The 25,941-nt window shown below is 40.1% G+C and overlaps 1 protein-coding gene across 9 annotated transcripts in view; it reads right to left on the reverse strand.

Moving 5' to 3' along the window:
- MEF2A (myocyte enhancer factor 2A) overlaps positions 1-25,493 on the reverse strand; it is a 93,357-nt gene extending 67,864 nt beyond the window's left edge. For 3 of the 9 annotated variants that reach the window (XM_079954313.1, XM_079954312.1, XM_079954310.1), the window contains exon 1: positions 25,030-25,221. The gene's annotated coding sequence lies outside the window, so the exon portion shown is untranslated. Of the gene's footprint in view, positions 1-11,775; positions 11,797-16,365; positions 16,436-25,029; positions 25,224-25,280 lie in introns of those variants that run through there. The other 6 variants (XM_079954308.1, XM_079954307.1, XM_079954306.1 and 3 more) reach the window with 6 other exon arrangements.
- Between the last annotated feature and the right edge of the window lie 448 nt (positions 25,494-25,941).

Genomic DNA, 25,941 nt, shown 5'->3' on the forward strand with positions numbered 1-25,941 from the left:
AACTGTTCTTAACCTGAAGCACCACTTTAGCTAATGGGGCCTCCTGCTGCCGCCGCGCCGCCGAAGCACAATTTCTGTTTTCATCCTGAAGCGAAGTTCTTAACCCAAGGTACTATTTCTGGGTTAGCGGAGTCTGTAACCTGAAGCGTATGTAACCTGAAGCATATGTAACCTGAGATACCACTGTAACTACTAAACCAGGGGTCAACAACCTTTTTCAGCAGTGGGCCAGTCCACCGTCCCTCAGACTATGTGGTGGGCTGGACTATATTTGGGGGGAGGGTGAATGAATTCCTATGCCCCACAAATAACCCAAAGATGCATTTTAAACAAAAGCACACATTCTACTCATGTAAAAACATGCTGATTCCTAGACTGTCCGCGGGCCGGATTGAGAAGGCGATTGGGCCGCATCCAGGCCCCCAGGCCTTAGGTTGCCTACCCCTGTACTAGACCAACATATTTGCTGACTGAACAGAGAAAACTGCTTCTGTCCTGATGACATTAGAGCAATATAGAAAGGACAAGGGTAACAAAGATACAGGACTGAACAAGACACCAGCCACTCAGTTTTAAACTTCACAAAATATCCTTTTAGGACACAAGCTGTGTCCTACATTTTATTTATTTAATTTGTCTGAGGATCTCAGGGTGGTTCACAGCATAAAAATACAAAATAAAAACACATAATATATAATAAAAACAAACAAAAACAGAACAAACCCATAACACCCCCCCACACACACAAACAGACATGGGGATTACAGGGACAGCTTTATATCAGAAGTCTCTGTCTGACCCTTGACACAGAAACAAGAGTCCTGACACCAGAGTGCTGCAGTTTTTCAGTTAAAGACGTTTTTTATTTAGATAGACTTTGGTCACCTTCCTCCTGGTGTATTCTCTTTTCTCCTTTGTCATTTTACCCCTCTGTAAAATGAGGAACGCCAAGACAGTTACAGTTCACTTCAAAAAAAGAAACTTTTCAAAAATGAGGTGATTGGTAAAAAGGAAGCTGAAAGGGAAAGGGGAAAGGATTCAATATCAGGGTATTCAAAACCACAAGCTCAGCTAGAATTTACAGCACAGATCAAGAAATTACCATCAAGCTGGTTTTTAACCAGCATGTTTAAAAAGCATCGTCAAGGAAACTAACCGATCGCTTTTTCATAAAATGGAAGCCTGGCCCAAATGGAGAACAGAAAGGAAGGGAAATAATTTTGAAAAAAGGAATGAAGTTGGACATTAAGAGATGCAAAGGGGGGGGGGGAGTAGTGGAGTATATTGATTAAAGCACTGACAACAATTTTAAAAATAAATTTAAATAAATCAAGCAGGGGGGCTTTTGACAAAGTCCCTCACCAAATGCTCCTGGGTATACTTAACCTGTCATGGAACAGGAGAATACATTTGTAATTTTGTCATGACACACACTGAACTCCAAAGTAGAACCCTTGTGCAACAGTGCTTAAGGCATACATTTTTATATGTTCAAAGTTATGAAATAACTTCTTATTTATTGTTGGTATATAGTTTTGTTTAAGGCAAGTACTAACCAGTTTTTCTTGGAAGAACTCCCCACACCATCTGCTTTTACAAAGGAAAAAAATCTGATTTTGTGAATGGGATAGCTGATGACATTTTATTATACAAACTGCACACTTAAAAAAAAAAGATGGAGTACTGATCCATATGCAACGTCTTCTTCTACCACCTAGTTTTAAACTTGCTAGCTTTTAAGTCCAACTAACTTCATTGAAATGTACTCCCATGTGCGTCTGCCTCAGCACCTTAATACAATTCGTAAAAGTCTCTCTGGCTGAGCAGCATAGATCAGGAAGTTAGATGCAATGTTTCTTCCCTAAACAGAAGCAGGTCAAAAGCTTGAAACGCTGACACTGATCTGTTTTTTCTAGCTGCATGAATTAAGTTATAAAACCAGGTAGCATCTCAACAGTGAATCCAGAAAAGCACATAATAAGCAGGTGGGAGAGCAAGGAAGAATGATGTGGGGAAGATGCGCTACGTGGCATCTTGAAACAATAGGAAAGAATCAGTGTTCGAAACACCCATTGTTCTAGGAGCATTTTGCGACAGGAAACTTCATTAGTGCGAGTAGTTTCTGAGCTCTGGGTGCAGTACTGAGCCTAAGATTTTGGATTAAAACTGCAGAGTGGAAAGAAAGGAGGAAGTTTTTCTGCCTCCCCACTACCAGCTACTTTCTGAAGACTGGAGAAGAGACCCTCTTAGGGATATTAGGTGGGTGGGGAGGGGAAGGATTAGACCATGTGGAAAACAAACATAATATTTTAGCTGCAGTTCATTCATTTTCAGCTTTGTATTCTTGTGATTAAAAAAGTGTGGCTAGACATTCCATTGTTGTGCTCATAACCTAGGTTTAAGGTGCCATTCAGCTCCTAGTTTTCATATGTCAGTTTCTAACACTGGAAAGAATGCAGTTCCATCTATTCCAGGTGAAGAGAATGGCGCAGTGGGGGACAGCTGTTCAAAGGGGGTTGTTGTCTGAAGGTCATGGAAAGGATTGGTCTTATCTACTCCTACTACATTCTCAAAACAGCCCACCAGGACTAGCTATGTATAGCTCTCATGAAAACAGCATTCAGGTTTACATTTTTTAAAGGATGAATCATGTGCTTATATTTCCTATAAGATGAACTCAGTTCATTTTGTTTCCCCTTTAAAGGTTGCCCCTTGGAATCATAGCTGTACCTCAGAGCTCCATTTATAATAGACTTTAAGATGATTTAGGCTTCAATTTTATAAGCATCTACCTTTAACCCGACTGAACATCTATTTTTTCCTGAGTAAGCTTGCACAAGATTGGGCTCCCTAAATGGTTTTAAGCAGTAAAATTACTCAAATCTGAAGACTTGCGGCTGAAGGTTTTTATTGAGTTAAGAGTCTCAAAATGTCATTTGCTGCCTAAATGTGCAAAATACTTTTTTTTTTTAAGAATATTTATTAAGATTTTACAAAGTCATAAGTACAAAAATACATAGTAAAACAAAAAAAGGAAAAAACTCTCAAACAAAAATACAAGGTACAAAAAACAAGAGAAATAGAAAAATAGAAAAAAGAAAGTTAAAAACAAATCCATTTTTTATAACTTTAAACTCATTAGCTTATTTCTTTGACTTCCTCGCACCTCCCCTTTTTGTATTCCCATTAAAATATTCAAATCAGCAAATCTTTACCCTCTTTCATTTATCTTAACTCTGAATCTTAACATATTATAACTCTATATTTTCACCCATTTTCAATTCATTTTTGCATACTCTTTTTAACTTTGTTGCTAATGCCACTTATTTTCAATCCAACATCATTTTAACATTCATTAATTTTACAGTGTTTCTGCAAGTAATCTTTAAATTTCTTCCAATCTTCTTCCACCAACTCTTCTCCCAGGTCTCGGATTCTGCCAGTCATTTCTGCTAATTCCATATAGTCCATCACCTTCATCTGCCACTCTTCCAGGGTGGGTAGATCTTGTGTCTTCCAATACTTTGCAATAAGTATTCTTGCTGCCGTTGTTGAATGTGCAAAATACTTTATAAATCACCACAAACAGGGCTTTAACCTTTCATAAGGCAAGCAGAGACAATAATCTCAGGTGGTGGGTGTGGAGAAACAGTGAACTGGCACGCATACACACTGGGACCCACTGCTCATTTCTCTCATTGTCTGCTCAACAATGCCTGCCAGCCAGCCAAATTCTTTGATGCACCCTCCCCATCTTCCCTGCCTCACTCTAGGAAAGGCAAAGGTGCTAAATAACTATAAAAATTAAGGCCATTTCTAGCCACCATAGTAGGAGCAGAAGCACTCTCCCAGGATCCTGCTGCCCCTCCTGAGTGAAGCAGGAAGAAGAGGAAGAGTCAGTGCTGATGCTACTAATGCAGCAGCAAAAGGACAAAGCAAGCAAGCAGGCAGAGAGGCAGAGAAGTGGAGTGGGGGCAGCGGCAATAATTCCAGCAGTACCATCTCTTGCACCAGCCTTGACCACAAGATATGCAGATCAGTCATCCCCTCCCCACCCCCATGTTAGAGTGAAGGAAGCAAGTAGTCCAAAACCACACAGTAACAAAGCATACAGTGCTTGTAATAGATGATCATTTGTGTGCTGAAAAAGGCATTATGTGCTTGAACTTATTCTTCTGGCACAGAGCAGTAACCCAGGAAGTCTTCAGTTAACTATGGTTTCCTAGTTAAGTCTTAACAGGGAACACTGGTTATCAGACTCTGAACAAGTCTGGATCTTTAATCATGGTTTGAAGTTCGCTTCAGGTCATAGCTTGCTCCAAATCTGATAACCAGGATCTCCTGGTCCTGACGTAATAGACATCTATGGTTAACTGAACATTTCTGGAGTCAGCTGCAGCTTACCAAAGAGAGAAAAGGCTGCATGTATGGGCACTGGACTACACTAGACTGTGCAGTGCACAAGCAGACAGCTTCTTTAACCTTTCCAATGAGCTTGTTTTCCAATTGTAGATTGGGGGGGGGGGGTTCAAGAGCTTATTGAGTTGTTAAAAATAAAAAGTCCTGTCCAATACTTCACATTTCAACTGTGCCACCACGTTCAAGTTCAATGGAGGATTAAGACTATGCAAGAACAGTATATTATTCAAATTATATGAAATTCAATCAGAATATTATTTTACTTTCCAAAGCATGCATTGCAAGCTGTTGTAACAATCAGTTTGATTTCTACATTAGAATATGCAGCACAGATTATCCATTCACTAACACGATTATCACACATTTGAGCTTTAAAAATACTGTTAAAGCTGATTATTTAATCTATTGACACTTAATCAACTAGCACAGTTTTTACACTGCAGTGGCTGACTTACAGTCCAATCCTATATACATCTATAAAGTAGCCCCACTAAGTTCAATGTAGCTTATACCTTGGGCAAAGGGTACAGACCAGGGATATCCAGCTCCCAAGAGACTGTGATCTACTCACAGAATAAAAAACTGGAAGTGATCTACAAATTGTGGGGGGTAGGTCAAAATTGTCAAAGTTGATGAGCTGTTTTTAGGGAGGCAAGTCTAAATTCTTGATCTTTTTTAGGGGTGCAGGTCAGATCGCCAGAGGAAACTCCGTCTTCCATTCTTGAAATTGTGCGCGGATAAAGGAAAAAGGGAGCGGGCAGGGTCAAATTCTTCCCCCCCCCCGGACAAAGATGAGCCCGTGATCGTCCACAATTGACTTTTAACAATTGGGGGTTGATCTGTCAAACACGGTCAACCTGTTGGACATTCCTGGTATAGACCATTTACTATAGTTTCCTTTGTCCAACTTATACACTCACCTCAGTCTCATCTCAGAGTAGGCTGAAAACTAATCAAGATCAGGAATCATATCCATATGCTTTTAAAGTGACATGGGTGTCTGCTGCACACAATCATGGAGAATCCCAACAGAATCCTTCCCCCCACTCCATCTCCCAGTCTATGCCCAGAAACAATGGGATCTTAGGGGATAGAAGGTCTGTTCAAACCTTCCAGATCCCCACTCTGCACAACACAAAAATACTTTTATACCTTTCATAAGAAGCACTAATTAGGTGCTTAAAATGAAGTTTTATAATGGATGTTCCCAGAAATTGAGTTTTATAGTTTCACATGTACATGCCATTATTGGTACCATACAGCTTAACACACATGAATTAAACTGTAAAAGGTGATAATACATGCATTTTCCAACATCATGATTTATGAGTAAACTCTACAAACAGATCATAGCAGAGATATACTATAGGCCTGAGGTCTTTGTGAATCTGACTCAGAAAAGGAAATCACTGCCAAGGGATCCAAGGCTGGCAGTACATCCCCTACTCTTTCGCTATCTGCTTGCTTGAAGAGCTATAGCAGCTGAAGCAATGACCATTAATGATTGGCTAGGAACAGCTGATATTACAGTCACAGCAGTCTACTATTTCAACTTGCATCAGCAATAAACAGGGGTTAGGGGACAGCATTATTCACTGTTTTTAAAAATGATTTTCTGTCTAACTCTGTGCATTCATGGAAATTGCATTGCTGTAAGCCATCTACTTTGAAATAGTTGTCAGTTAAATTGTTGTTGTGCTTTTTGCTAAACAGAGGTGGCTAAAATTATTATTATTATTATTACTATTACTATTATTACTATTATTACTATTATTATTATTACCTTTTATTTGTATCCCACCCTCCCCAGCCAAGATTTTAGCAAATCTTTCCTGTCTAACAGTTAATTACTTATCATGTAGTTCTGCAGCTTAGAATTTTTCCGTTTCTAAAAAGGCACTATTTCACAGAAGTACTAACCAAATGAATGAATACAACACCAATAAGTGACTTTTTCTGATGTGCTTAGGCTTCTTCTCACCTTTCCTTTTTTTTAATATTTTATTAAGGGTTTTCTTGTTTTACAGTGTAAGTGTAATGCCTCGTATTATTTTTTTTCCCATGTAACATTTTTACAAATCCATTTCATTTGTTGAGGCATTAGGGCTAACCTGATCCAAAACACCCACCCACCTCACTCACACACGAAAACAAAGATCACCACAGCCAATCACAAACAAACAATCACATCCTAAGCCAACCCCAACCTCTTTCTTCTCACATTTTATATTCAATCAAGTACCAAAAGAGCAGGATCATGGCTAGTGACCAAACACAAACAAAAAAGGAGCCCCCTAGGTGGCTTAGCCTTCCGAGGCCCAGGGGAAGTGTACCTGGCTGCCCCTGACCCTGCCTGCTTTTGAGAATGTTTTCAACTGTGGAAAGGCTGCATTAAAAAAAATTGTATGTATGTAAGTTTTCCGCCCTTAAAACGTGAAGTATGTTAACAGAAACGTGTGCTGTTGAATTGTCATGTCTTAAAATATTGTATTTACAAGTGTTCTAATAAAAATAATTTCTAAAGTTCAGACAAGTCAGGAACGTGCATGCACACATATTATTATGTTTATAATTTATTAAATTTGTATACTGCCTGATACCTGTAGATCTCAGGGCAGCTCACAATATATAATCACAATATAAAAAACACAAAATACATAATCAAAACAGGGAAAAAACAACCAAATAATCTCCACTTCCACAACGTATTTTAAAAGGGCATCAGATGTCAATCAGCCAAAGGCCTGTTTAAAGAGGAATGTTTTTGCCTGGTGCCTAAAGATGTATAAAGAAGTTGCCAGCCAAACCTCCCTGGGGAGAGCATTCCACAAACAGGGAGCCACGGCAGAAAAGGCCCTTTCTCATGTTGCCATAAACAGTGCACATTAGATTATCATGGCCTTCCCAGAGGGCCCAGGTACTACGAAGTCAAAGAAATAGGATCCAGGAGCTATTGCCCTGTACATCACGACAGTTGCCCTTGAAGCCCAAACACATGGTTATGTTCTCCTGCTTTAAGTTCTCCCAATTAACACTGTTCAATTTAATGAATATTTATTGTTCCACCAACTAAATATCAGGGATATTTACTTTCTCTCTCACTGAAACAGTAATTTGTTCAGTAGCTACCAGCCCTTGCTTGTAGTATATTTTGGATCAGTCTTCAAGCAAGTGGTCTTGCTTAGCAGCCTGGTCCAGAGAACCAAAACAGAGATGCCTCTATTGTCTAAGCAAACATAAATATGCTATGCTTATTAACTACATGGATCACATGGTTTCGGATTATGCTTCTAGTTTGCGTAAAGGCTCTATTTAGTTACAATCCTTATGTTCTCATTGTAATAGCAACCAGTAATGTTTGCTCCAGTAATATAAGCTTCAAAATAGAAATCCAATTTAAAACAAGTCCATTTTCTGGATAATGATTTAACTCAAGTCAATTTAAATATCATATTTCAAATACAGCCAATTGTGACATGATGCAATGCATTCTTTTTCCTATGTTGCTTCTGGGATTCCTTGTTCATCCTAAGAACTATTACCACAGTTCCTCTTCCCCAAAGCAGAAGAAAATTAAGGTTAGCTGTTAGGCATGTTTCCATCAGAAAAGAATGTACTGGAGTCTTATAAACGTTGTTGATTCTTTAAAAAAAGAGAGAGAAAGAGAGAGGTGTTGAACTTTCTCCAGCACCCTGGTTAAAGAAAGAGTTTTGATTAAAGCAACATCAGCCCTATTTCCCAAACACCTCCAATTCTACAATGCTGTTCTTTTTACTCCTTTGTCACCATACTGGACAAAGCATTTTATTATATTTTATATTTTATATTATATTATTTTTTTAGGAGCAACAGCCTTCTCAACCTGCAAATTCCAAGGTAACATAAGACAAAGAGGCTGAATCGCTCCCTAGAGTCCACTGTGCTTCAGCAATTACCAGGTCATACCTAAAAGGAAGCTTTGCTTGACAAGAAAGCATGGCTCATGACATCACCTTACCAAAAATTTAGAAAACGTATCTCATTCATCTTGGCTATTAAGAAAATGTTACAAAGAGTGGCGGATTTTAGAGCCATCAAGGTACAGTATCAACAGGAGTCTTGCTCTGACAACCACAGTTAATTTTCCCTAGAATATGATAGTGCAGTCCTTTAGAGTTACTCCTTGCTGTACCATAGTTCCCAGAAGTCTCTACAAGGGGGGGGGGGGGGGCAAGAAGCAGAGAGCTAGCTGTTAAGATACATATTAGAACTGTTACAGAAAGAAAGACAGTAACAGTTCACTGCCTAAGGTGATTTCATAATTAGACAAAACTTAAACATGCAACAAAGAATTTCCAAAATTACTACACGCCCACAAAAGATGGATTACGGAAGAAGCAAAGCAAAACAAAGCAGTGTATTTTTTTTTATACCGCACAAATTATGAAGTTAGATTTTTGTACTTAATGTCTTTTTAAGAGTAAGAACTGCTATTAAAAATTATTACTTATTTACTAAAAAAAAAATTTAAGTAATTACTAGTAAACTAAGTCCTTTTGAAGTACATGTTTAGAAAGTCTGCAGGGTCGATTTCATGTCAACTTTCACTGGAATATCTCAAAAAATTCATTTATTCTCCTGAAAGAGCAAAAAATTCAAACAGGAATTGACAGCTTGAAGCCAGCTGACAAAATGCGGCAAGTAATACTCTAAGATGCAGGTGCAGTTCCAATTGCAAGTGTTTATAAAGCTCTAAGCAAAAACAGGACACATCAGCTCCCTTTCACAAACAATACTGGGTAGTACGGCAGTTAGCGTCAACGTACCTTATTTAAAAGTTACTCAAGTATCCTATTAAGCACATTCCACAATTCACATATTCAGAACTGATATGGACAATATTGCTATGTTCAATTCTGGCAGCATAACATACTATCAAGTCAAGGACCAGTATTAAGGATCTGCTGTGCTAGGTTGATCCCTAGGTCAGTCTGACATAACAGGCAGTGTGTTAGCAGTGCAGGCATGCAAGACAAAATAAATGTTAAGAACAATATTTTGGACAGTCACAAGTCAAATTTATTAACTCTTAAGTTATTCATTCCAGACTTGTAACCATAACCAACTTGAAAGGCTCTTAACAATTTTGAAACTTTGCCTGAAACCAAGAGCTCTGATAACCTTGGAAAACACACTGGTCTACTGTAGGGCTGGGTCATGGATTGACTAACTAAGGCCCGGGGGCCCAATGTGTGGACGGTCCGGGAATCAGCGTGTTTTTACATGAGTAGAATGTATCCTTTTATTTAAAATGCATCTGGTGATTATTTGTGGGGCCTGCCTGGTGTTTTTACATGAGTAGAATGTGTGCTTTTATTTAAAATGCATCTCTGGGTTACTTGTGGAACATAGGAATTCATTCTTTCTTTCTTTCTTTTTCAAAATATAGTCCGGCCCCCCACAAGGTCTGAGGGACAGTGGACCCGCCCCCATCTGAAAAAGTTTGCTGACTCCTGGGCTGGGCAATATATGAATATATCATACAAAACTGGTTTAAAATCTGTATTGTGGTAACAGTTTCATAATATTTGACATGGTGATCTATCATGAATCACAATGTGAACATGTACAGTGGGGATGTAAGGAAAGCTGGCCATCGCTTCGCTCATTATTCCTGCCACCCCTACTCCTTTGTACTATAAAATTGTTGTAAATGGGTAAAGGTATGTATCAGTTTTAGAACCCTGAGTGGTAGCATTTACCAGGACATTACCTCGTTTGCCTTTACATAGTTCTATCCTTATATCAGACTGTCAGGGGCTCAGGAGCAGAGGCACAGAGGAGAGAGGAAACGGAGAGCGAAGGGGAAGGATCTGAGGGCAGCGTAGGGGAGTATGACAGTGGCCCGAGAGATTCCATGAGCTTCTCCAGCGATTCAGGAGATTCCCAGAAGGGGGCGCCGATGGCCAGGGCAAGGGGGGTCCCAGGGGGGACGCAGCAGAAGCAAGGGGCCAGCGGGGACTCCCAAAGCAGCAGCTGGAAATCAGGACCAGCTTCCCCACCAGAGCGTAGCGGGGGGGAAGAGTCCCATGTATCAGGGCCAGCGTCCCCTCCAGTAGGGAGAGAAGATGAGTCAGGGCTGACCACGCCTCCATTGCAGAGTGAGGGAACGGAGGGGAAGTCAGATCCTACTAGCCCCCCCGAAGGGAGGAGCAGTGTAACGGTCAGGAGAAAGGTTGCCGGCTGGGCGCGCGCGCCAAGTTCAAATGTACAGGCGCGCGGGACAGCAGAAAGCCCGAATTGGGAACCAGGTCCTAAAGCCCGCCGGAGGCAGGGGGAAGACTCAGGGGACTCAGTGTCAGAAGAGTCTAGAAAGGGCAAGACCCCAGCGGACAGGCGGACCCGGGGGAGGAAAGAGCAAAGGAAGAGGTGGAGCAAGGCTAGAGTCTTAAACTGGTGTCTGGGGGGAGGAGATTCAGACGGAGCTTCAGCGGTCTAGAGTTTAAGACGTAGAGCTGCGCGCTACGTCTTTGAAATCGAAACTGATCTTCAATAAAGACTTTTGTATATAACAAGAACTGGCGTTGGTCCTTTGTGAGCTGGGACCTCGGGCAGCTCTGACACAGACGTTGTGATATATTGGTATATCATTAGTTTACTGTTCAACGGATTGATCTTGTGAGAGCCCTCTCATGATATCTATTGATTTTATTTTTGGGATTGGTCCATGTTATTCCCATTGCATCCTGTGTTCTGTCTCAACTAGGAAAGATGGAAATGTGTGAATATCATCCCATGTGCACCTTAAGCATTCAAGAGGCTGCCTCACTCTCAGCTTCCTTTTCCTGTCCCACGTTCCTTTATTTTCCCACAGTTCAGGTGTCTGATAGTAGTACTGACCCCATTACAACTTAAGTCAGGCACATTTTTGTAAATTCATTGTGAAAAATTTAAGATTTTGCAGTGATTATGTATGTTTCGGCTATCATATATACTTCAGCAATCATCTTTTTTAAATATATAGTGAGAAACTTTTTTTTTGTTTTCACTATAGCTACAAAATAGATCCATTCTGAAAACCTTAACACACTATTATAAAAACGGCAGTGCATTGAACTGAACATTGAAGCTGAAGTTCCAAATGCAACATTAATACACACCCTTCACAACCAGGTGCCAAGAAAAAATACAAGAGGAATCTAAAGCTTGGATAAGATGTGAAGCATTCTATCCTTATTTCAAATACGGAAAAAAAACCACATCTTCCAAGACAGAACTTTTAATCCACGCAGCCATGAAAGTGGGCCAAAAGTACTTAATCTCATTTAGCTTAGAAACACCCTCACACATGGCTAGAAATATTACTTTAATACATACATATTCACATTCTGAAAAGCTGCTGCTTCCTCCCATTTCCATTTTCTGCCTCCTGTACCTATAAGAGCAATTTTTATTTTTATTTTTCATGCAGCTATTTTTGTGCAAGAGCACTTCTACACAAAAGAGCTGTGTAAAAAATAATAATACCATAAATATGCCTTCAACAACAGCAGGTGAAAAAGGGTGGGCTGCATCCTTCCTTTGGACTGATAGAAACAACATGGGAGTCGGGGTGAGGTAATAGATCGCATCCAGCAAAACGTCACCACCCTTCTAAAGCCTACCCACAGAATGTCCTTCAGTGCACTCAGTCATGTAATGTGTGATTTTATATTGGATTTTCTTCCCCTATTGGATTATTCAGAGACTGGGAATATCCAGATTGGGGGGGGGGGTTTACGGACTGCTATTTGGATGAAGAGGACATCATGTGGATTCTACACACACACACACACACACACACACACACACACACAGTTGAAATCTACATTATCTCCAGAATGGATGAGTCCCAAGTAAAGTAAACAGAGAACTGTTACCCCTTCAGCTCTACAGTAGAACAATGCCATATGAACTTTTGACATGCACAGTTGACCTGTGAAGATCTCTGCCACTAAGAGTAGCACTGATTGTACAATTTGGGGTTTTTTTTAAGTGAGACCAACAGATGGACAGTTCTCAAAAATGCAGACAACTCAGTTTATCTACTTTAATGCTTTGGATTATCACCAATATTTTAGTACAGGTGTAAATGGCAGAGAGAAGCGCAATACAGTACTAAACTAGTGGGATTTCTTTAGAGAATTTATACCTTCTTTTCACTATATGTCTCAAAGTGGCTTACAGAAAATAACAAAACATACAAAAAAATTTAAAAACATAGACAGAAACATTAGAGCAACTCCAAGTTAATTGTGTATAGCACAATAGCCTAAAGTCACAATCCTGTGCATGCTTACCTGATAATGAAATTCATTGAACTCAGTGGGTATTGCTACCAAGAAGACATGTACATAATTGAGCTAAAGGGGCAAGGTCCCAGTGATCAACAGTTTTGGCTTGGGTGCCAAGAGCACCCAAAATATCAAGATCTCTGATATGCTCTATTGGTGTGCAAAATCCATGTCATGTTAGGATCAGGCCAACAGCAAACTGAGTATCTAACCTCACAAATAATTCCATTTGGACTGAGAACAGGGCCACAGACCAGTTTATATGTTACAACTGCCAGATCTGCACCAGCAACTGATGCCCTTGCAAATTTCAGCTTTTCCTAGATGCTGTACAAAAACCTATACATCCACTTTGCAAATATACCCTATAAGAGCTGCTAACAATGTTGTACTACGATACGACTGCACATACCTGTATGGCACATCAGTGGCCGAAAAAAAGGAAGGAGTGGGAACAATCACTCTCTTCAAAACAAAGACTTCCTAACCTGACCGGAGAGGCAATTCTTACCCCTCATAAGCAACCGCTACATTAACAAGGACCTAAGCCTACATTTTAGTCCTGTTATAGCAATTCTCATCAGTTTATAGTATGAAAAATAATTATTAAGAAGTGTGACCACTATGAGCTAGTGTCAGTCAGTCACCAGTACTCCATATATTGATAATTACAGCTGTTTTAACCTCTAAAGAAGAGGTTCCTAAACTGTGGTCCATGAGTATCTGTGAAGAATGGTGGGAGCAGCAGCTGCTCCATCATTCTAGGAAACTGGTGGTCCATTTGGAAGGTTAGTGGGACACACTAGAAGTGATGGAGCAGGAGAAACTTGAACAGAGTGGAAAGGATTGGAAATCAGAAAGACAGAGCATGAGGCAAATCCATATCAATGTTTTTCTGTGTATTTATTGATTTAACCACTATTGTATTTTTATGCTCTCATTATAATTGCTAACAATTTGATTGCTAAAATAAACAAAGGCAATAACAGGAAACTGTCTAGAACCTGGCAGAATAATCCCATTAGGACATACTTTTGCTTCTGGATTTCATTAAGTAGTTTATACCCATGTACAAAATGATACTGCAAAGTTGAAATATTTTAGTATTTCAGATAAAAAGGGTCACTCAATATGGTCATTGGCCTTTTCTGCATATTGGAACAGCATCACCATTTCCTCTTCCTTACTGCATGCAAAATCTAAAAAAACATATATTATTTCTCATTTTCCTCTTCCAAATGAAGCATACTTGATTGCTGTTTCTGTATATGTATTTGTGTATAATACCATTTGCTATTCTTGATAATGTATCAGTAAAAATCTTATACTAGAGGTTTAAGTGATAAATTGGCATGAGGTAACTAATAAGTATTTTCCCTCTTTAGGAATTGTCACAATAGTAGTATCCAGTCATGTTTCAGGTATAGTGTACTGTTCCTCAATAGTTCACTAACTGATTTCAATGGCTGGTTTGACTAATATAGAGGAAAAGATTTTGTGATAACTTGCTGTGAAGCCATCTGGATCAAGCATTTGATTTCTTTTGGCATTAAGCAGGGTGTGTGCATGTATGTGTGCAAATCTGTTCATGGAAAAACTTGGACATCTTCAAACAGCTTATTAGCAAACGACTTATATGGTGGTAATACATTGATGGTATCTTTATGGTTTAGACCAATGGTAAAAAGGGTCTTAGGACAATTTTTAAAAAACTACATCAATTCTATACACCTAACTATCAACTTAACCTTCAGTAGCAACACTGAAAATCCACACATCCCTTCCCTTGGATGTCCTTCTCACCATTAAGAACAACAAAATAGTCACTAAACTCTGAAACAAACCCAGTAATGTCAAAAAATACCTATACCAGGAACAATGCTAAGCAAAGCATTTTTTTTTTTAATTATCTACAGCTTGGCTCTCAGAATCAAGCACACTTGCAACAACAAACAACAATATCTAAGAAGGATCAGTGAACACCTTCTGCCTAGAGGATATTCTCTTCTTGTAATTGATTTCTTTCTTGTAATTGTACTTGCAGCATCCACTAGGCCTCCATCCTGTCTAGAAAAAACCTCCTCCCTCAAAGTAGGTGTCAATAAACAATGAACAACATGTCCTATTTGTGGTAGCTGGGAGACGCTAGATGGAAATCTATCACCTGGCGATCAGAGAACGCTACCCATTGTTGGCAAACTCTGAATGTCTTGCTGAAGATGTCAACAAGCCTCCTATTAAAGCAATTCACCAGCCTCCAAGTCTTCACAAACTCTACTTCTGCCACCTATCAGTAATTCTAAATTTTGTCCTTGAAATTCCAATTCCTGTAAAACCTGTGGAGGTGGACAAGATAACACAGAAGGGAATTTTACATACTCCTCCTTAAACGGTGGGAGTGAGATAGATTATTTATTATGTAATCACAAATGTGCCCCTTAACTAAGAATTTTGCAGTGGGAGATCAACTGGAGAGTGATCATCAGTCTTTGTGACAGGTTTTTAGGATATGATGAGAGGCAGCTAAGGAAGTACAGTCTGAAGTGGGATCTCAACATCCAGTTAAAAGTAGAGGAAGCTCTACTCAGTGAACAGATTATTAGAAATAGACTACTGTAGGGGTTGGCAACCTAAGGCCCATGGGCCACAAGCGGCCCATGGGGGTCATTTAACTGGCCCACGAGCCACTCCTGAAACAAGCTGCCCGCTTGGCAAGTCCCCGTGCGCTGCGCTAAACTGGCACAGCACAGTGACTCGCTTCCACGTCACCGCAAATCACATCTGCGCATGCGCAGAGGCCGCAAAACGCATCTGCACATGCACATATGCCGGAAATCGTATCTGCGCAGATGCAGACGCCGGAAATCGTGGGCGTGGGCGCAATCCGGCCCACAGAGGGATCTCTGCTGGAGTGAACCAGCCCAGGTGAGATAAACCTTGCCGACCCCTATACTACTGGGAACAGAGAACTATGATCCACAGCTCATCTATTTAAATATTGTGCAATATGCAGGTATTATTTATTCAAACAACTTGCCTTACAAGCCAAGCCATCATCCTATTGTGATGGTTTGATGCAAACTGTACGCAGGCAAGACGTGATCTTTGCATACTGAGCAGGCAAGTTTGCTAAACCAGAGCTACTCCTTGGATTCTGCTGCTAAGGTTACTCTTCAGTTGACATATGGGGTGGAAATCTGGGGCATTTTGGGACCCATTCATTTCTATGGTAATACCCAATAGATTTATTTGTACATAACTGGTCTCCTACCAGGAACGCCCACAGGTCCCCTGCGGGAAGAAGTTGGAGTAATGCCAATTTTATATTTCATTTTCATGGCAATTTTCTCTTATTTTTTAAAAATGAGATAAACAATAAATGAACTGCTTAAAATTGTGTATAATAGAGCAGTCTCAGTCATCCTCCACAAGCACCTGGACAGCTAACAGTAAAAGAATGAGGACACATGGCCCAGCGCCTTTTTTGCGGCTGAAATCCAACTTAGCCATTACAATATTAAAGTGTGGCTCCAATACCTGTTTACAGAACAGAACATGAATGCCATTACTTTATCCAGATTTTCTGATACTTTCCCCACCTAAAACTCATGCCGCGGGGAAGAGAAATACTTGCCTGAAGTAAATCCACATTTTCTCTGCAAAATACTTTCAGGCCCACATTTTCAGACTATGAAGCCAATTGCCTGGAAGGGAGATTTAAGAAAATCCCCAGAGATCAGTGTTTTTGCATATGCAGTAGCCCTTGGATAGAGGATGCCACACACTATATGTATACTGTAAGCTGTATAAAATACCTAAGCAAAGATAGAGAAAACTTTAGTGGTGGCTGATGCCCTTAGTGGTATGGATAAGATTTAATATGGGTTTTCCAGTACAGATAGGTCTGTAATGTTTAATACAGCTAAATTCACAGTGAAGGCTACCCAACTTAGACAAGGTCATGTGGCCTCTCTTGGGAACTAATATTTTTCTTTTTAAGTATGTCTTATTTATTGTATAGGTCAAGATTTTACTGTTATGCATAATTATTAGGAAAATTTATGCTCATGTTTCTTTTTGGGTAACATCTGTATTTGGTTGCCTTTTTAATCAATTTGGTTCTGTATCACCTGTGTGTATTTCATGGAGGCAGTTACCTTCAATAGCACCAGGATTGCCAGTCCTGCAATCTATATTACCAAGTACAAAAACCAGGATGTCATATTCAGTATGTAGGTATAACCACAACTGACCTTTGCAAACATTTTACGAACCACAAATGTGCAATTTTATTCAATTAAGTGGAACAACCAGTTGATAAAACATTTTAGTTCTAAGAACCATATTCTGTCTGCTGTATCAATAACTACAACAGAGTTATCAACTGAACGTACAATGTTAGCAAAGAAGAAAAACTTCTGGTTGTGCACAATGGACACAGTAATACCACACTGTTTCAACCTGGATGATAGTACCAACATCACTTAGCTTCAGCAAATGAAGTCCCTCTGAACATTCCATCTTCAAAGCTCTGTAATTGCCACCTTGGCAACTGTACCCTCTCATTTTTATCAGAGCAGTTGACAAAGGCTGAAGCTGAAATGTTTTGCCACATCAATGAAATCTGTCTTGTTATTCATAAACATACATGCCTTCTAACATTTCTTTTTCTGAAAGTATTTCATGCCAACCTTCAATTGTTGCATCGTGGCGTCTTAATTATTTTTAGAAATTGTGGCTTATTAATTTATTTTTTAATAATTAGACTACTTTCTCTTTGTTTGTTTTGTTTAACACAATGCCCCAACACCTTGCTATCCTAATTCCTCTAATGCTTCTCCCAATGTGCTGGAATACCATACAACAAAGAACAAGCAATCACATGGGTAAGGTCCATGCTAATAATCACTGCCCTACTATCCCAGCAGGGTGACAAAAGGGTAGAAAGATTCATGGAATTGGAGCACCAATATTGGAGGAGCCATTCACGGACACTTGCGAGCAGTACAGGAATCACAGCATAGAGAAGTAGCTTCCAACTCCCATGGGTACATGTGAATGAGGTCAAGGTCACCTTTGCTACTTGTTTCAACGGTTGCAATAAAGACAACAGCTCTGGCAGCTTAGAGGAACAGAACACTCATAAATCTGAATCTATTTCATCCAAATTCATTAAGTAAACTGGAAAGAGGGTGGGTGTACGAATGAAGATTTGGGGAGGGACTGAGGGGGGATTGACTATCCAATATCCTTTTATTTTCAGTCAAAACTTCAGTTTTTGAAGTTTAGACTTCAACAGTGATGGTGCGACCACAGTTCAACCTACATCAGAAAATCAGAAGAATTCTAAGAGAAATTCCCTCATCTGTATCCTAAGAAGCCCCAGTGCTCTGAACATTTGTGACATGCCTTCCATTAATCTTCAAGCAATGTAACATGACCAAAAATGAAACAAATGAAATCAGGAGAACTAGGCTTTCAGCTGTCACATTCACCAGAATTGACAGCCACTATAGGCTGAACATGACAAGTCATTGTCATTTCAATTGCTGATATCCAACCAAGAAAATCCATACTTTCATTGTATCCTGTGAATATCCCTTGTGGCATCTATACCCACAAATATTTATTCAGAATATTCCTGTATAAAAATGTTCTTTATAAGTATCCACCAAAAATCATTACAAGGCTTTTGAACTCCAAATACAAATAGACAAAATCTAAGTGGTGGATTTACTGATCTTTAAGTGTAGCATGTTAAAAAAAGGTGCATTCGTTTTTTAAAAATAACACAGAAGCGAGGAAAACAAAGCACATACTAACTTATTCAAGAATACTGTGGAAGAACTAATAATAATTTCAGTTCACTACATAGTGGGCGTAGGAATAAGACTTCCTTGGTGAGGCATTTGTTTTCAACTGTTGCTATATTTTACTCATTCATTGGATAGTATGCCAGATACAGTTCTAAATTAGACAGTCGTCCACATGCAGTACATTTCAGGAAGGATTATTTAAGGAAAACTCAGGAAGCTGTAATATCTTGTAACAAGCCAGTTACAGTATGAGAACTGAAGATGAGATGAGAAAGAAAAAGTGGGTCAAGAATAGAGTTGCTATGGCCAAGTTTTCAGATAAATCACAAGTGAATTATGGCACAGCCTACAGATATGAGACAATATACTATTAACCAAACAGCTGTTTGTTAGGCTTCAATTCAAGCTGTTTTTCCTGCAATGTACTAGTAAACCTATTTAAATAGTTATATTGTTTGATGCATTTTTCCTGAGCTAGTAGTTTGATGCACTTACCTGAACCAGTAAGGTGTAATTTTAATGTACAGTACTTACTTTACATCACACAGTTCATTTCAAGAGCACAATAAGCACATGTGCACACCTTTTTAAAAAAAAAAAGAAGAAGAAGGTTGAGCACACGAATGCAGTGATGTACATGACTAATTAGCTCCAGGCAATTTGCTCTTCAGCACGAGGTTGATCCCCAGAGCACAGAGTTCTACCTCCTCTTTGATCCCACTAATCCCTGTACACTGGAAACTCCCACACTCATTTTCAAAGCCAAAAGGTCAGGCAGCAACACATATGATGTCACAGCACTTTGACAGTTGCAGAGGAACAAACTTCTTCCACATGGCAATGAATTCCAACAATTTGTTCAAGAGCACATTGTATCCATATGCACATTCATAAGTGACAACTGCTGCAGGGCTGGATCGAGCTGTTCTTTACCAGTATTTCCAGCAGATAAGGCCAGCAGATAAGTAAGCATAGGACTCGTTTGCACTTAACGCTAAACCACTGAACATGCTGAAAGAAGCCCGAGCACTCCCCTCTTTTTTCCTGTATGATAAGGAGAACACCTACTACTGTAGTATTTCATTTCAGTTTCCAGAAATACTAGCCTGCTATATTCAAACCAGAAAATGAGTTAAAATTGGGGTAGGCAACATGGTGCCCTCCAGGTATTGCTGGACTTTAATTTCTGCCATTGGCCCATGCTGGCTGGGGCTGTTGGGAGTTGTAGCCTAATTGTATCTGGAGTTCACCAACCACACTGACTACCCTTGGTTTAAAACAAACACTAATCGATTTCTAAACAATTCAAGTTCAAAGCATGACAGTTGCAAACCAACTAGTTTGGCTTTGGTTCATACATAATGAAACCTGAGGATCTGCAGAAAGTGAGACTATAGAATTCCTCCCACTGTAACCTTGGGCTCGTTCCAGCTTGTGCACATAACACTGAAGTTTAGCACTATAGGCACGAGCTGGAACAAACCCAAGCATTAAGTGCAAACCAACTCATTCAACATGCATTAGTATTAAATCATATTCTGCTTAATAAATTTACATTCAAACATACAGAAAGTTGAGCGTATCAGCATCTAGTCCCCTCATACATGCATTGTACAACAACATGTACACATACTAGCCACCAAGTTATGACCTAGTGAATCAAAAGTGCATGTTCCAGAAACAATATATTTATTTTTGTTAAAAGAAAACCTTTTGGCAAAGTAAATTCAAGACATTTGAATTGTTGGTATCAGTCAGCACATGAAAACATTTTTATTAATTATTATTATTATTTGTTGTTGAACTAGATGTGATTAACATATTGCTCCTAACGATTTGTTGAACAAAACAGAATCTCTTAAATGGAACAAGATTATTGCAGTGGCTTTTTTTAAAGTATGTGAGCTGCAAATCTTGGAGGATTGTGCAAGAAAAATTAATTTGAGCTTTTAAATCTCTAAGTTTAAATCCATGTTATGGCAAGTATCACAACTTTGGGCCACTTTGCTCCAGATGTGAGCCACACTACTTTTAAATGGTTATCTGCACAATCATATGTGATCATAAAGCTAGGTAATCACAACATGCAGGGACTGGGTGAAAACTAAGATTGAAGATAAGGATCTGATCAAAGTCTAAAGAAATCTTCCCATGTATTTTCTGTCTGAACTCCCATATCTTCAAGACTTAAAGAAAGTCTCTGAAGAATAATTTAATCCTTCACAATGTGGAGGTTTTCAGTCTTGTTCTGTAAATGCCCATACAGTACTTACAGAAATGAAAAGTATTCATTTCTGGGTATTTTACAGGGCCCTTCATATTTGAGATGCACAGATAGAATATCCAAAGTTACGGTATCATAAAACTATTTCTGAAATTAAAAGATAGACCCTGGAAATTTCATTCTTTACAGGTAAATAAGGGAAGTGTAGATTAAAACTTGGCCGTTTTCTTGAAACACTTAATTGGGCTTAAGATTTACAAGTGCTAATAACCACTTTGGGGGGCCCTTTTGAGGTCCAAGAGGCAGAATATATTTGTATACAAATAAATAAGAGTTTTAAAGTTTATGGCATTTCTTGCCAACCTCAATATTTAGCAAGTTTCAAATACCCTTGGATTTGTATCACACTTTCTTTCTACACTGATAGCATTGCATACCTCACTAAAATAAAATAAAGAAGTTGAAAATAAATGTTTGGTAACAAATTAATTGTAGCCTATCAATGCGTAGCTTAGCATCTACCACAACCAGAAGAAAATATAGGCAATTGTTATGTACTACTAAATATGCATGCCCTTCAGCTCAAGATGGCATTCTCTTGTTTCCTCAACTGCTGAGTAAGATGACTGTCTAACCAGACTGTGTATAATTTTGGCCAAGTAGGATACGGAAATGTGAATCAAATATGTTCAAATAATATGCACACTAGCCCTCAAACACAGAAATCTGGTGATGAACAGTACACATTCTACTACCAATTAATTCACAGATTCAAATGAAGGTGGCAATGTGGCAATCATTTAATAAGACACATTGTTTCCTTTTGCAGTAAAGCATCAGTCTCTTTTCTCACAGCATTATTCTATACAGTCATACCTCATGTTACAGATGCTTCAGGTTACGTGTTTTCGGGTTGAGGACCGCAGGAAACCCGGAAGTACCGGAATGGGTTACTTCCAGGTATTGCCGCTCGCGCATGCGCAAAAGCGCTTAATCGCACCAGCGCCTGTGCATACGTGGCACTTCAGGATCCGAACGCTGCGGGTTGTGGATGTGTCTCCATCACGGATTATGTCCGCAACCCGAGGTTCCACTGTATTTTGAAAGCTTACATAGGAGCAACAACCAATGTGACTCCTGAACAAACCCCATTCACTGAAAGATCTTAAGCTAAACTTTCATATTAAGTCTCTTACATTTGTTTAACAACAAATATGGCTGCTTCGAAAGAATGGTTCTATTGAAAGCAGTGTTAAATTTCATACCAGAATCGCATAGAATCATAGAATTGTAGAGTTGGAAGGGCCCCAAGGACCATCCAACCCCCTGAAAAGCAGGAAATTTTACAAAATGATATCAGCCATCTAAATTTGCTAAGACCTTATATACATACACCCCATAACATCTCACTACCTTGCATTTCCAGATGCTACTTTTCCCTTCTCTCCCCAAATAACTTCACCCAACACAGGAGATTCATTACGCCAGCAGTGATTAGGTACTTGTGCATTGCTAACCCTTTCAGTGATTCCAGTGGACAATAACCCAAACTTTAGAGAAACGGTAAACTTTGCAAAATTGTTTGCAAAAATTGTTTCCTCCACTTCAACTGACATTACATTCAAGACACTTTAAGAAGCTAATTTAGACCATAATATTATGATTGATTGCATGATAATAATCCTATAGATTGTCATACCCTACAATCTATTAGCGCTGTGATCCAGAGAAGATGCAATGCAATGGATGTATCTGAAATAAATGAATAAACCCTTTTTTATTCTTTCCCCAAAGCTTTGGGAGGACAGGACTTGAAAAGAAAAAAGAATATTGTTGCAACTATGGAAAACTAAATTCTCCTTTTTAGTCCTAGAGTTTCAAGAGGGAAAAAATGTGCGAGGATAAACATCAGTGACAAGGCCTTGCAACTCACTCACACAGTTCTTTATAGTAAGCAACAAAGACAATCAGTCACACACTCAAAGGGAAGAATGTCTACCAACATGTCATTAGAACATTAACAAGGACAAAATACTAGCTTAACACTTTGATTCCCTTATCAACAGCAGGGTTCCTATATAAACAGGAAAAGAGTGTTGGAAAAGTCTAACTTTATAAGCTGAGCTAACCTCAAATGGGCTTCCTCAAATGGAAGTGCTGTTTTAGATGAGACAGAAAAAACTCAGTTCCTTTGTAATCTTTATTTCTTCACTGGCAGTCAAAATAAAGCTTAAAAATAGTATGGATTTTTGGAGTGCAATTTTTTTCCCTTGAAGTCTGCTAACAACACACAACACAACACCTTTCCAATATCAAATTATCTGGCAAACAACAGAAACTGTTTCAATGGACCTCTTCCTTGCTGCCCCTTCCAAAACAGGTACATGTATTGTTCTTACAGAATAGGGAGAAGCATTTCCAGCCCAAACCTGCCATTTATCAAGGAGGGTTCTCACAACTCTAAGCAAAAACAAAAACAGAAGAAAACAAATGTATCCACTTCTCTACTCACCACAGACAAGACTGTCATCCCTTCCATTACGTTAGTTAGCTCTTAAAGGCCTGTCTGGACCCTAAACAAACACCAATCGCTTTCCCTAACCTGCTTCCCATATTCTCCACCCACCCATTAAGAATCCTGTGTCAGATTCATAAAATGAGGGTACAGTTTTACCCCAAAAATGAAACATCCCTAAATTCAATTCTCCTCATCTCCACATACCAATCCACCATTTCTTAAAAAGAGAGAGATGGAGAAAGCATAACTTCCAAAATCTCTTGCTCTCACACTCATCCACGTCAATGCATAAATTACTCTTATCAACCTCTCAGACCACAGCTGAGGAGAACAGTGGAAGAAAATGGGACAAAAAAAGATATCTCTAGGAGACAATGTGAGCGAATTAATAGTCTATGAGAGGGAACATGAATCTGTCAACCAGAAGCCTGCCTACATCCTTCCTTCCTCCCCCCCCCTCCCCAATGTTTCTTGTGTACAAGTCTCAGTAGAAAGAGGGGGTAGATTCTCTTTTGCACACACTCATTCCCCTAAAGTCTCTCTTATTCCACAACTCCTCCCCCTTAAACAAATAATAACCAAACATGCCTTTTTTCATGTCTTAATACACTGCAAGTCCGGATACGGACAGAAAAAGCAGAAAATAGATATGAAAAACATTTATTCCAATCCCCTGAAAATCAATGGGGAAAGGACCCAGAGATTTGGGAGGGGGAGAGAAGAGAGAAAGAAGAGGGGAGAAAGCAACACAATCTTTTAATGCAGGCACCACAAACCACTTCAGCTATTATTTTATCTTATTATGACCCAAACTTAGCTCGCCAAAAAGTGCCTCTTCCCAATCTTGAAACAGATGCATAACCACCACAAAGTATTTTGTCTTATTGTGTGTATGTGTCTGGTGTTTATATATATAATCATGTAATTTTTATTTGACTGTGGCATTAACTTAAGCATGTGTGTCTGTAAAAAAAGCCCATATATACACGCATGTATATCTGTATATGTACACAGACAATACGTTCAGATATTTGTGTTTTATACACACACACACATTTTGCTTACAGCCATGATCAAATCAGAATATACATAAACATATCACACACTAGTGCATATACATACTAGGGTATACACACACACAAATATAGCCAAACATGTGCATTTCTGCTTCCCAGACTATATGTGCGTGCATCTTTGCTACCTATTATTTTCATGCAAATACTACAAAAACTTTAATTTCCCCCTTTCACCGCCTAGCCTCATCCTCTCACCCCAAATTGCAACTACTTGAGCTAGACGAGTATACGGAGAAACACACACAAACACATGTGTGCATTTTTTTTTACTGCCCAGAGACTGTATGTGCATTTTAGCTACCAATTATCATCACTGTCATCACACAGATACTACAGAAACTTTTGATTTCCCTCACCTGCTCACCCCAAATTGCAACTGTTTGAGGTAGGAAGGGGGGGGGGGAGATGGTGGCAAAGGAGTTGGAGGGGGGGAGAGAAGCAGAAAGAGGGAGGAACCTTCTCCCTCATTTTCTCTCATACTATGCCCCCCTGAACACCCCAACCCCTTAACTCCATCACCTTCCTAACTTGGGCTAAGGACTTGAGGGGTAAAATATATCGCATCCCCCCAACTCCTTGGCCACCTTCTCCTCCAACAGCCCCCCCCCCTTTTGCCGCTCCCCCACCCCATAAATGAGCACCCGCGCCCACCCTCTTCGCTCACCCGTTTGCCTCTTTCCTTCCTCTCTCGCCGCCGCCGCCTCCTTCTTCTTCCTCCGCTGCTCCTGCCGCCGCCTCCCTAACTGACGCTCCTCCGGAGACACTGACACCGGCGCACGGATATCCACGGGGCGCTATTTTTAGGCAACACGGCCAAGGTGCTGCCGGAACTACTTCCACTCTAACCGCCCCCCCCCGCCCCCGCCCACTCCCCTTCAAGCCTCTCTAGGCGGGCAATATACGGGCCACACACACCCTTCGCTCTCGTCTTCCTCCGCCGCTTTACACAGCCGCCGCCCCGCTTCCCGGGCCGGTTAATTCAGCTACAGGACCCGCGGGTGCGCGCGTCCCTAGGCTCTCTTTGGCTCACTTCTTTTCCTCTCAGAGAGCCGCCGGCTGCGAGGACTATGTTTCGCTTAGCAGTAGGGGAGCGGTTCGGCCTCTTACGTTCTTCACACCGTCAGGACCCCGATGCCACGAGGTGATTGGGCGGAGGGCGGGAGAGAAGGCTGTCAAGGTCCAACCAATGGACGGGGGAAGCTGCCGGCCAATCAGCGAAATGTTAGTAGGCGGATACCTCTGCCTCTGTTTGACACATCGGCGGCTCCAATCAGGGCGCGATACACAGGATAACAAATGACCAATCGGAACTGGGAAGCGCCGTGGCTGTTCCGAGCGGTCCTTGACAGGGTGTAGAGTGTAAAGAGCGCATGCGCTCGGAGCGTCCTCGCTGGCTTCTTTTTTCCTCCAGGGAGCAAGTGACGCATAGACAAGGGAGGGGAGCGGGGCGCATGCGCAGATGGAATGATTCCCTCCAGTTTACCTCGGCGAGGATTGGTCGGATTTGGAATAGGCTGAGGTTTCAGCCTCCGTCGCTAGACAGGATCGGTATACGTACGAGACTTTACCCTACGCG

The sequence above is a fragment of the Podarcis cretensis genome (genome assembly GCF_951804945.1).
Source record: "Podarcis cretensis genome assembly, chromosome: 14".
Classification (NCBI taxonomy): Eukaryota; Metazoa; Chordata; class Lepidosauria; order Squamata; family Lacertidae; genus Podarcis; species Podarcis cretensis.